Here is a 10,202-nt window from a genome sequence, read left to right as displayed (position 1 = left end):
TGAATTCAGCATTCGAAGTAGTGCAAATGGATGATAAACCATAGCTATTTCAATACATCAAGTCTAAAATTATAGCAGATGCTAGGGCAAAGTTACTGCTTGGGATGGAGCTAATGACTGGAATAAAGTGGGAGGAATCAGTCCCTTGAACTGTGTACATCAAGAAGATTGATGACCAGGCACGTGGAACATGTCAAAAGAAGCACGAGCCTTCCAGAGGGCCCACCAGAAACTTGTTAAACTTGCCCAGGCCAGACAAGATGCAGGAGAGCCCAGCAAAGGAAGAAATACTTGTACAAGGAACTACAAGGGAAACCCGCAGAACTACAGCATCTTCAACACCAAGAGTTCAGGCAATCAATAGCAGCAATAGTTTTAGGACTGTGTGTTTAACATTGTTTTACCATAAGATGTCTACAGCCAGTAGTTCAGATGTCAACAGCATCAGTATGAAGGATGCTGTTATATTAGTAAATAAATCATTTGGTGGGGCTAAGTCTGAACTTAGGGGGTTCACTGACAATGTGAATTCAGCATTCGAAGTAGTGCAAATGGATGATAAACCATAGCTATTTCAATACATCAAGTCTAAAATTATAGCAGATGCTAGGGCAAAGTTACTGCTTGGGATGGAGCTAATGACTGGAATAAAGTGAAGTTAATCTTGGAGGAAAATTATTCAGATAAACACATCATAGACTTTTATGCCTGTAGGATATTTCAGGCCAGTCATCTCCCTGGGGAAGCAATTGCATCATTTACAAATCAAATGGAGGAATTGTCTAAATCATTCAGAGAGGCAGTCACCAGAATAACATAGATGGCACAGTTAAAAAGTGCATTAGAACGGGTATGCACACTAGGGCGAGCTTGCTTCATACAGGACCTTGCAAGCGACAGAATTAAGACAGCATGCAAGATGAGCAAATTAGCTTAGATGATGCAGTGGAAGTAGCATTGCAAGAGGAAATCACACTATTGTCCATGAATGGAAGGGGTCAGTTCCCAAGGGTGGCTGGTAAGGAATCTGATATTCAAAGTAACATGGGAGAAAGATATTTTAATTCTTGTCAGAGGAGTCACATGGCTAGAATGTAGGAAGCCAAAGCTGGAGGTAGGAGTTGTGCCAGGAGCACACACATCAAGTGTGGTGGAAAATGTCAAACATTGATGCCCTTTGAGCCAGATGATGCCATACATCTGCAGTCGCATCAGCAATGCATCGTTCTCAAAACTTTGACACCTCTGCTGGACACCAAACCTCCAGTGCTATGGGACTTAACATCTGAGATCATCAATCCCCTAGAACTTAGAACTACTTAAACCTAACTTACCTCAGGACATCACACACATCCATGCCCAAGGCAGGATTCGAACCTGCGACCATAGCAGCAGCGCAGTTTCGGACTGAAGCACCTAGAACTGCTTGGCCACAGTGGCTGGCAAACCTCCTGTGCCTCCACTAGACACTCATTAGCATACTCTCCATCACAAATGGCCTTCCATTTCTTGTGATTTTGAAAGCCATTTTTAGCTCACTTGTAACAATGGTTCCTCAATGTCAACGTCCTTCTCTGAAATAAATTGTATATTTTTAATCTACTATAACTGCAATTTGTGCACAAAATGGTCATTGTATTTCATGTGTTGTTAGCTTTTTTCTGTCATTGCATGTGAAAACAGCCATTCACCGAGGAATGAATTATTGTCCTGCTACTTAAAGAACTGCAAAATACTGGAAAAACTTTCTGTGCTCACAAATAATGCTGTACTATATTCTTTGTTCACATTTCCCATGCACGTAAAATTACTTGTTATGAGCAGAAAAAAATTAGTTACGCATCCTTTAAACCTCCATAACATGAAATTTGTAAGATTTTGACACTTCTTTATTATCCTTGTCACAGTTTTCTCCTGAGGGCCTCCTTAAGCTCAGCCTGCACTCTTTCTTGTTTGTAAGAAGACAAACACATCAGAAACATCATCTTTGTGCCTAGTGTTTTAATGATATTCCAATCAGTGCTTTTTCCAGTTCATAACAATGCAATGGTATATTAAGCACTTTGCATGGCCTCCTTTTTTGGACCACTCTGTATTGACCATCTTGGCCACACACAACAAACACCTACAAAACCGTGCTGATTGTTGGCGCAGTATCTCATGCCCCACATTATTTGCACAGATATCATTAATCCTATACCTTCAGACTGATTACTCTTCCTGCGTCCTCCCACATATTTTTGGATGTTATTCCCTGTACCTTCCTGTGCCACGCAAACTTGAATCTCATCCTACCAACCCCCCCCCCCCCTCCTTCCCCCTTCTTCTCCACTCTATTCCAATTCGCACCTACTAATCTCACCTAATGTGGTCACATCTACTGTACCCCTTCTTCACATTTATCTACTACCAGACATGTAACCCATATTATAATCTTTTCATTTTTTTTTTATTTGATCTCATTGTGTCTTCACACCAATTTCAGTTAGTTTTCACCTTTCACTATTGACCTACTCCCTCAGATTTAATCTTTTGTCACCTTACTTCATCCATTTCATCCTTTTCGGATTTTTCTTATGTGTTTGGGTGTATTTATGCATATTTTTTGGGCATATTTCTATGTTATTTATGCATTTTTAATCCAGCACCATGGATCCTTGCTCCTTCCATCTGTGTCTATAGAGAAAAGTTTCATTATTTGTAGCCAGAAACCAGTCCCATATATAGTTCCTGTGTTATTGCATGGCTAATGGAATCCCCCATCCCCCAAATGGCCTTACCATCAAATTACCCATGTCCAGCAGCCACCCTTCCCCCCACAATGACCTCCATCTGTTCAGATTCCACCCACCCTTAACCCTCATCAACCTAGTCCTGCAAAACCATAGCAATCAGGTACAAATCTCCTTACAATACCTGCTCTCCATGTGTAAAATTCTCGTACTATGAAATGCTAAATTCCTGGATCCTGTATCATGCACAAACTCTTGCCCTCCAGGAACTAGAGCAACATGTTCAACACCACCTCAAAAAATTCTCCAACCTGTTCACTTCCTACTCCTGCCACAGACAACCACTATCCAAAACTTCTACAACAACCTCCAAACCTCGCCCACATCTGCTCGTATCTAACAAAACATGTCTTGCAGATCTACTACATTTACCCCATCCTTAAAATTCCCTCCCACCACCGTACAAAATCAAGAACCTAAACAGAACATAAACACAGTCATATACCTTTCCTGCAAAAGCTTTAGCCCCCACAAAAATGTCCTTTCCAAAGGCCCCACTCATCTTTTGCCCCACTCCCAAATTCAATCCTGCAGGACTTGTTAACGACCTTCTCTCCTTCCCTTGGTCCCTAAAGCACAAACACTTTTTTACCACCAACTCTACTAATCAGATTCAGCCACAGACCAATGCTGAACCCTGCCTCAATCAGTTCACTCCCCCATCCAAAAATGAACTGCCCTCACTGCCCCCAAATCACCATCTGTTAACTTTCCATAATTTCTTAACCTCTAACCTTGCCTCACCGTGATTCCCCAAATCCCTCAACATGCAAACTAATCCTACATCCACAGAAAGAACCACAGTCCACCATCTAAAAACTGATCCCAACTTTATAATCATATCTACTGACAAATGTTCCACCACTGTTGTTTTGAAGCACAAGGATTTCCTGACAGGAGGACCCTACACTCTGTCACATTCATCAACCAACAAACTCTACCACAGTGACTCCATTTCAGAAATCCAGCAGGATCTCCAGTCTCTCTTCAAATCCTTAGGCTCATGCCAGAACCTCTTCCCAGAGCCCATCTCTCTCCTCAAGGGACCATTCCCTGCACTCCTACCTTCTACATGCTTCCTAAAGCCCATAAACCCAACCGTCCAGGACACCCCATTGTGGCAGGTTATTATGTCCCCACTGAGAGAATCTCTGCTCTCGTAGACCAACACCTTCAGCTTATACCTGCAACCTACACTCATATAAAAAAGATACCAACCACTTTCTCCATAGACTCTCCACAGTTCCTGTTCCTTTATTACATAATGTCCTGCTCATCACTATTGATGCCACCTCCATTTACACTAACATCCCTAATGCCCATGGCTTTACTGCTATTGAAAACTACACTATCTGATCAAAAGCATCTGGACATCTGGCTGAAAATGACTTACAAGTTCGTGGAGCCCTCCATCAATAATGATGGAATTCGTTATGGTGTTGGCCCACCCTTAGCCTTGATGACAGCTTCCACTCTCACAAGCATATGTTCAATCAGGTGCTCGAAGGTTTCTTGGGGAATGGCAGCCCATTCTTCATGGAGTGCTGCACTGAGGAGAGGTATTGATGATGGTCGGTGAGGCTTGGCATGAAGTCAGTATTCAAAAACATCCACAAGGTGTTCTATACAATTCAGGTCAGGACTCTGTGCAGACCAGCCCATTACAGGGATGTTATTGTCGTGTAATCACTCCACCACAGGCCATGCACTATGAACAGGTGCTTGATCTGTTGAAAGATGCAGTCGCCATCCCCGAATTTCTATTCAACAGTGGGAAGCAAGAGGGTGCTTAAAACATCAATGTAGGCCTGTGCTGTGAATGTGCTATGCAAAACAAGTGGTGCAAATCTCCTCCATGAAAAACACGACCATGCCATAACACCACCACCTCCGAATTTTACCATTGGCACCACACACGCTGGCAGATGACATTCACTGGGCATTTGCCATACCCACACCCTGCCATCAGATCGCCACATTGTGTACCAGTATTCATCACTCCACACAACATTGTTTCACAGTTCAGTCATCCAATGTTTATGCCCCTTACACCAAGCGAGGTGTCGTTTGGCATTTACTGGCATGATGTGTGTCTTATGAGCAGCCACTCAACCATGAAATCCAACTTTTCTCACCTCCCACCTAACTGTCATAGTACTTGCAGTGGATCCTGATGCAGTTTGGAATTCATGTGTGATGGTCTGGCTAGATGTCTGCCTATTATGCATTACAACGGTCTTCAATTTGGGGACAAATAATAAGAACCGCACCCCTGTTCATGACCACAACAACTTCTCTAATATATATAAAGGAAGATAAATATTCAACCTGCATACCAATAAATGTATTATATTATGTCTTTCTATCTAATCTTTCTTTTCTATACCAATAAAGAAAGATTAAATAATATAATAAATATATTAGAGATAATTATGTTATTTATTATAATATGCTATTAATATAAAACTAACATCAGTCAACAGACGAGGTTGGCCTGTATACTTGTGTGCTGTATGTGTCCCTTCACATTTACGCTTCACTATCGCATCAGACACAGTGGACCTAGGGATGTTTAGGAGTGTAGAAATCTTGTGTACATATGTATGACAACTGACACCCTATTAGCTGACCATGTTCAAAGTCCGTAAGTTCTGCGGAGTGCCCCATTCTGCTCTCTCACGATGTCTAATGACTACTGAGGTCACTGATATGGAGTACCTGACTGTAGGTGGCAGCACAATGCACCTAATATGAAAAAACTTCTGTTTTTGGGGGTGTCCAGATACTTTTGATTACGTAGTGTACCTTTCCCCACGCCCAACAGATTCCAAAGCTACAATTCCTTCCTAGTCACCATAACCAACTATATCCTCACCCACAATTACTTCTCTTTGAAAGCATTAGCTACAAACCAATTCAGGTTATGGGTATGGCTATGGGCACCTGCAAGGCACCATCCTACGCCAACCTGTTCATGGGACACCTACAGGAAATCTCCCGAAACACTCAGAATCCAAAACCTCTCATCTGGATCAGTTTCATCAACGACATGTTCATGATCTGGATTGAGGGTGAGGACACCCTGTCGACATTCCTCCAGAACCTCAACACTTTTTCCCCCATTAACTTCACCAGGTCCTACATAACCCAACAAGCAACCTTCCTTGACATTGACCTCCATCTCAAAAGTGGTTACAGCAGTACCTCCCAACCTCCAGCAATATCCCCAGTTTGACAGCTGCCATCCATTCCTCACCAAGAAGTCCCTTCCATAACGCCTAGCCACCTGTTGCATCTGTTGTGATGAGCAGCCCCTCTCAAAATATACCGAGGATCTCACTGAGGCCTTCACAAAATGTAATTACCCTCTCAACCTTGTACAGAAACAGATCTCCTATGAATACCTCACCAGTCACTCACCATCTCCCAAAGTCCCAACATCTGGCACCCAGAATCTACTCTGTAGGAATCAACATGGATTTCGGAAACAGCGATCGTGAGAGACCCAACTCGCTTTATTTGTTCATGAGACCCACAAAATATTAGAAACAGGCTCCCACGTAGATGCTATTTTCTTTGACTTCCGGAACGCATTCGATACAGTTCCGCACTGTCGCCTGATAAACAATGTAAGAGCCTACGGAATATCGGACCAGCTGTAGGGTTGGATTGAAGAGTTTTTAGCAAACAGAACACAGCATGTTTTTATCAATGGAGAGACGTCTACAGATGTTAAAGTAACCTCTGGCATGCCACAGGGGAGTGTTATGGGACCATTGATTTTCACAATATGTATAAATGACGTAGTAGATAGTGTCAGAAGTTCCATGCAAGGCTGTCTGGCACGGCGCCCATTGCTGGTAGTTGCGGTGCTCCAGGATGACAAGCAACCACTCCTAAGGCTTACATGAGGTGGTGACAGCTCAGGTATCAGAAATGTGAACCTTGTGTTTTCAGGGGGGCTTAACCAAAAGGGTACACAGTGGCCCCACCACACGGGCTGGCTACTGTGCTGGCTATGCACCCTAGCATCAGACAACAATGTGAAGGAAAAGATGGAACTAGGAGGGCACATGTAGGAGACACTAGGTAAGGTGGTCTTACCTAAATGGCTCACACTACAGAATAGAAATTTAGTAATGGAGGTCAAACCCCAGGTGGGGACCAGAGGATTCCAAAATGATGAGGTAATTATTCAACCAAATCAAATAGCAAAGTCAACACAACCAGGACGATAGCGGGGTCAACATAAACAAGGACACAAAGAGGAGAGGAGAGGGCGGAGGGGAAAGAGCAAGGGCAGGAAAGGAGGGGAAGGGAAACGAAATGCAGCCTGGGAAAGAAGGAAGGCTGCAACAGCTCGAGGCCCCATGCTCGCCACTCACATAGTCACGAAAGGACTGCGAGCTCCCTAGGGAGTAGAACTGTTGTAACTGCGGCTTAAGATGATGTCATACATACAGGATGTAGGCATTCAAATTTCCTCTTAGCCTCAGTGTAGGTCAGCCGGTCTAGGGTCTTGTATTCCATTATTTTCCTACCTTTCTGGAGAATCCTGCAGTCTGGTGAGCAAGGCGAATTGTGCTCTCTGCAGTTAAAACAGATGGGAGGCAGGGCACATGGAGTATTGGGATGTGAGGGACGTCCACAATCCCAACAGGTGATGCTGGAAGTACAGCAGGAAGACATGGCCGAACTTCCAGCACTTAAAGCACCACATTGGGGGAGGCATATTTGGCTTTACATCACAGGGGCAGATCATCGCCTTGACCTTCTCAGTTAATGTGTCACCATCGAAGGCCAAGATGAAGACACCGGTGGCAACCTGATTATCCCTCAGACCCCGATTGACGTGCCGGTTGAAATGAACACCTCGCCACTCTAAATTGGCGCGCAGCTCACTGTCAGACTGCAAAAGAAGGTCCCTGTGAAATATGATACCTGGACCACATTTCATCTCTTATGGGATGTGATGGAAACGGAAACATCCCCCAGCTTGACACAAGTGAGTAAAGCCCGTGTCTGTGCAGAGGATGCTGTTTTGATCAAGACCGACCCAGATCACATTTTGGACAATCCCTCAACCTCCTCAAACTTGTGCTCTAAATGCTCAACAAAAAACTGAAGCTTCATCATCATGAAAGAATCCCCATCAGCTCTCGAACATACAAGGTTCCTAGGTGAATAAGATGCGCTGCCATCCTTAGCCTGGCATTCCTCCCATGGTGTGTCCAGGGAGGGCAACGATTTGGGGTCAACTTCTGTGCACTGAATTGAGTGTGTTTATGCTTAAGAGACTGCTGCTGTTTGACCACCAGCAAGAGATGATGTACTACACTTCATTGCATGTCATCTGCCCCGATGCAATCTACTCCGACCAGGGGTCCTCCCCAGGCACCACCCATCCACAGCAAAGGCCACCTGGCAGGATGGCCATTGCCGGGAGTCCCAATGCCTTAGGGGAACAGGCATCAACTCCTTGGCATACGTGGGGAGTTAACGGTGCAGGCATCAGCAGAACAATCCCTGTGTGGTCAGGGGGGCTACAACCAACAGGATACATGGCGGGCCCACCACAAGGGACTGGCTACCATGCTGGATATCAGGTGCAAACGAGCTAAGAAGTCCATTATCGACGTCAGCGCAGAAAGCTGTACTGCACAGTGAATGGAGGAAAATGCATCCAGGAGGGTGACCTCACCCAACAGCTGGAGAAGTGCAGATCCACGTTGATGAAGGATGCGAGAGGTCTCGGTGCATGATGGACACAATGCACCATGTAAGGTGCCCTTCTCCAATTGGCTCATTCTTTGGGAAAATTTAGAAGGATGGAGGTCAAACCCTACTGAGGACCATCACATAAAGACCAACACATGTGAGACTCCTTTTAGTTGCCTCTTACAACAGGCAGGAATACCTGGGATCTACTCTAATCCCCAGACCCGCAGGGGCTTACCAGTGCTGATGAGTAAGTTGCGAGTGCTAGTGGGATCAGAAATTTAGACCATGCTCTGGGGCAGAGCCAGCATGTCAGATGACAGTAGTGGAACGGAGCCCTGTAGTGTCACCAAGAGTCACAGCACTTAAAGAGGCGTGGCTGGAGTTTGGGTACGCAAATGGAGGACAAGATAGTGCGATGTCACCGAATCTAGGGCGGTACCAACATAATAGGTATGGAGGATGTGGCATCCACTGCACATTAACCTAGTTGCAGGACGCCCTGCATTCTTGCTCAGCCACAGGAGAAGAGCAGGGAGTAGGTGCCAGTGGCACAGGTAGTGCCGAAGGTTAATTGTCAGGTGGCATGTGAGGTACCTGCTGGAAGCGCATACCATGAGCACAACCTCTAACTGCCAGGCGAGGAAATACCTGGACTGGGTCTGGAGGCGTGTTGCCAACCTCTGAATCCACTAGAGTGCTACTGGAGGGAGGAGCTGACGATGCCAAATAATACTCTAGACCTGGTCAGTTTCTCCTGTAAAACATCACATTTGCGAGACAGGAGATGTATTGAAGAGCAGACGGCAATTTAACTAGCCATAGGGTCCAGAGTGCAACATCAGACAGCCATTTGGGCGTTACCTGGGTGTGGAGATTACACAATAATTGAGATGGAGTATGATCCTGCAGTTTTACATTAAGCGGGAGGGCATGACAGCCACTCGATATTGCAGGACCGAGCTGTTGCATATTTATGTTTTGAGAGCAGATTCAGCAGCAGGTTGCTAATGAGGTCTGATTCGTCATTTATGTGGCTAACCAAGCATACAAAGTGTGTATTGACAGTCAGAGTTCAATGGATGTCCTACAGGTTATCAATCAAGGCAAACCACATTTTGGGGCCACAATCAAGGAAAACGTCCAACAGGCACCTGTTGGCGCATCACAGGAAAGGCGAGTGGCAGTGTGGCGATGGCAGAGGTGCTGCAGACCCATGAAGTGGTGCATTGCCAGGGGTCTGCGTGGAGGGGGTAAGGATACGTTGTCCGCACGAGGCATAGAACAGCACATGGTGGTCATGGACAATGCGATTACCAAATGAAAGATTAAATGTCCTTCTCCATATCACTATCATAAATAAAATGTGGACAACAACCTATGCGTTTTTTGCTAAAATGGCCAACAGCTCTGACGGCAAACATTAGTACATAAGTGGTTAAAAAAAGGGCATTCTGCCAGGAAATGAACCGTCAAAGGTTGATGGCAGTGGGCACAGAGTGGTGAGTGATGGCTAAAAAGATACACGCTCATTGTTGGACACCACAATGGTTACGTTTCCACTCCACATGAACCGAAAGTTTATGCTGTTAAGTTTTGCTAGGATTCTTTTTAGTTCATATTTGGCTTTCTTTGTGTAGAATTCTTTACAAAAGCCAACCAGAGACAGTTGCCAGTGAAAACGTGTAATTA

This window comes from Schistocerca nitens, chromosome 4, assembly GCF_023898315.1.
Source record: "Schistocerca nitens isolate TAMUIC-IGC-003100 chromosome 4, iqSchNite1.1, whole genome shotgun sequence".
In the NCBI taxonomy this organism is placed as follows: Eukaryota; Metazoa; Arthropoda; class Insecta; order Orthoptera; family Acrididae; genus Schistocerca; species Schistocerca nitens.
This window is presented reverse-complemented; position numbering follows the sequence as displayed.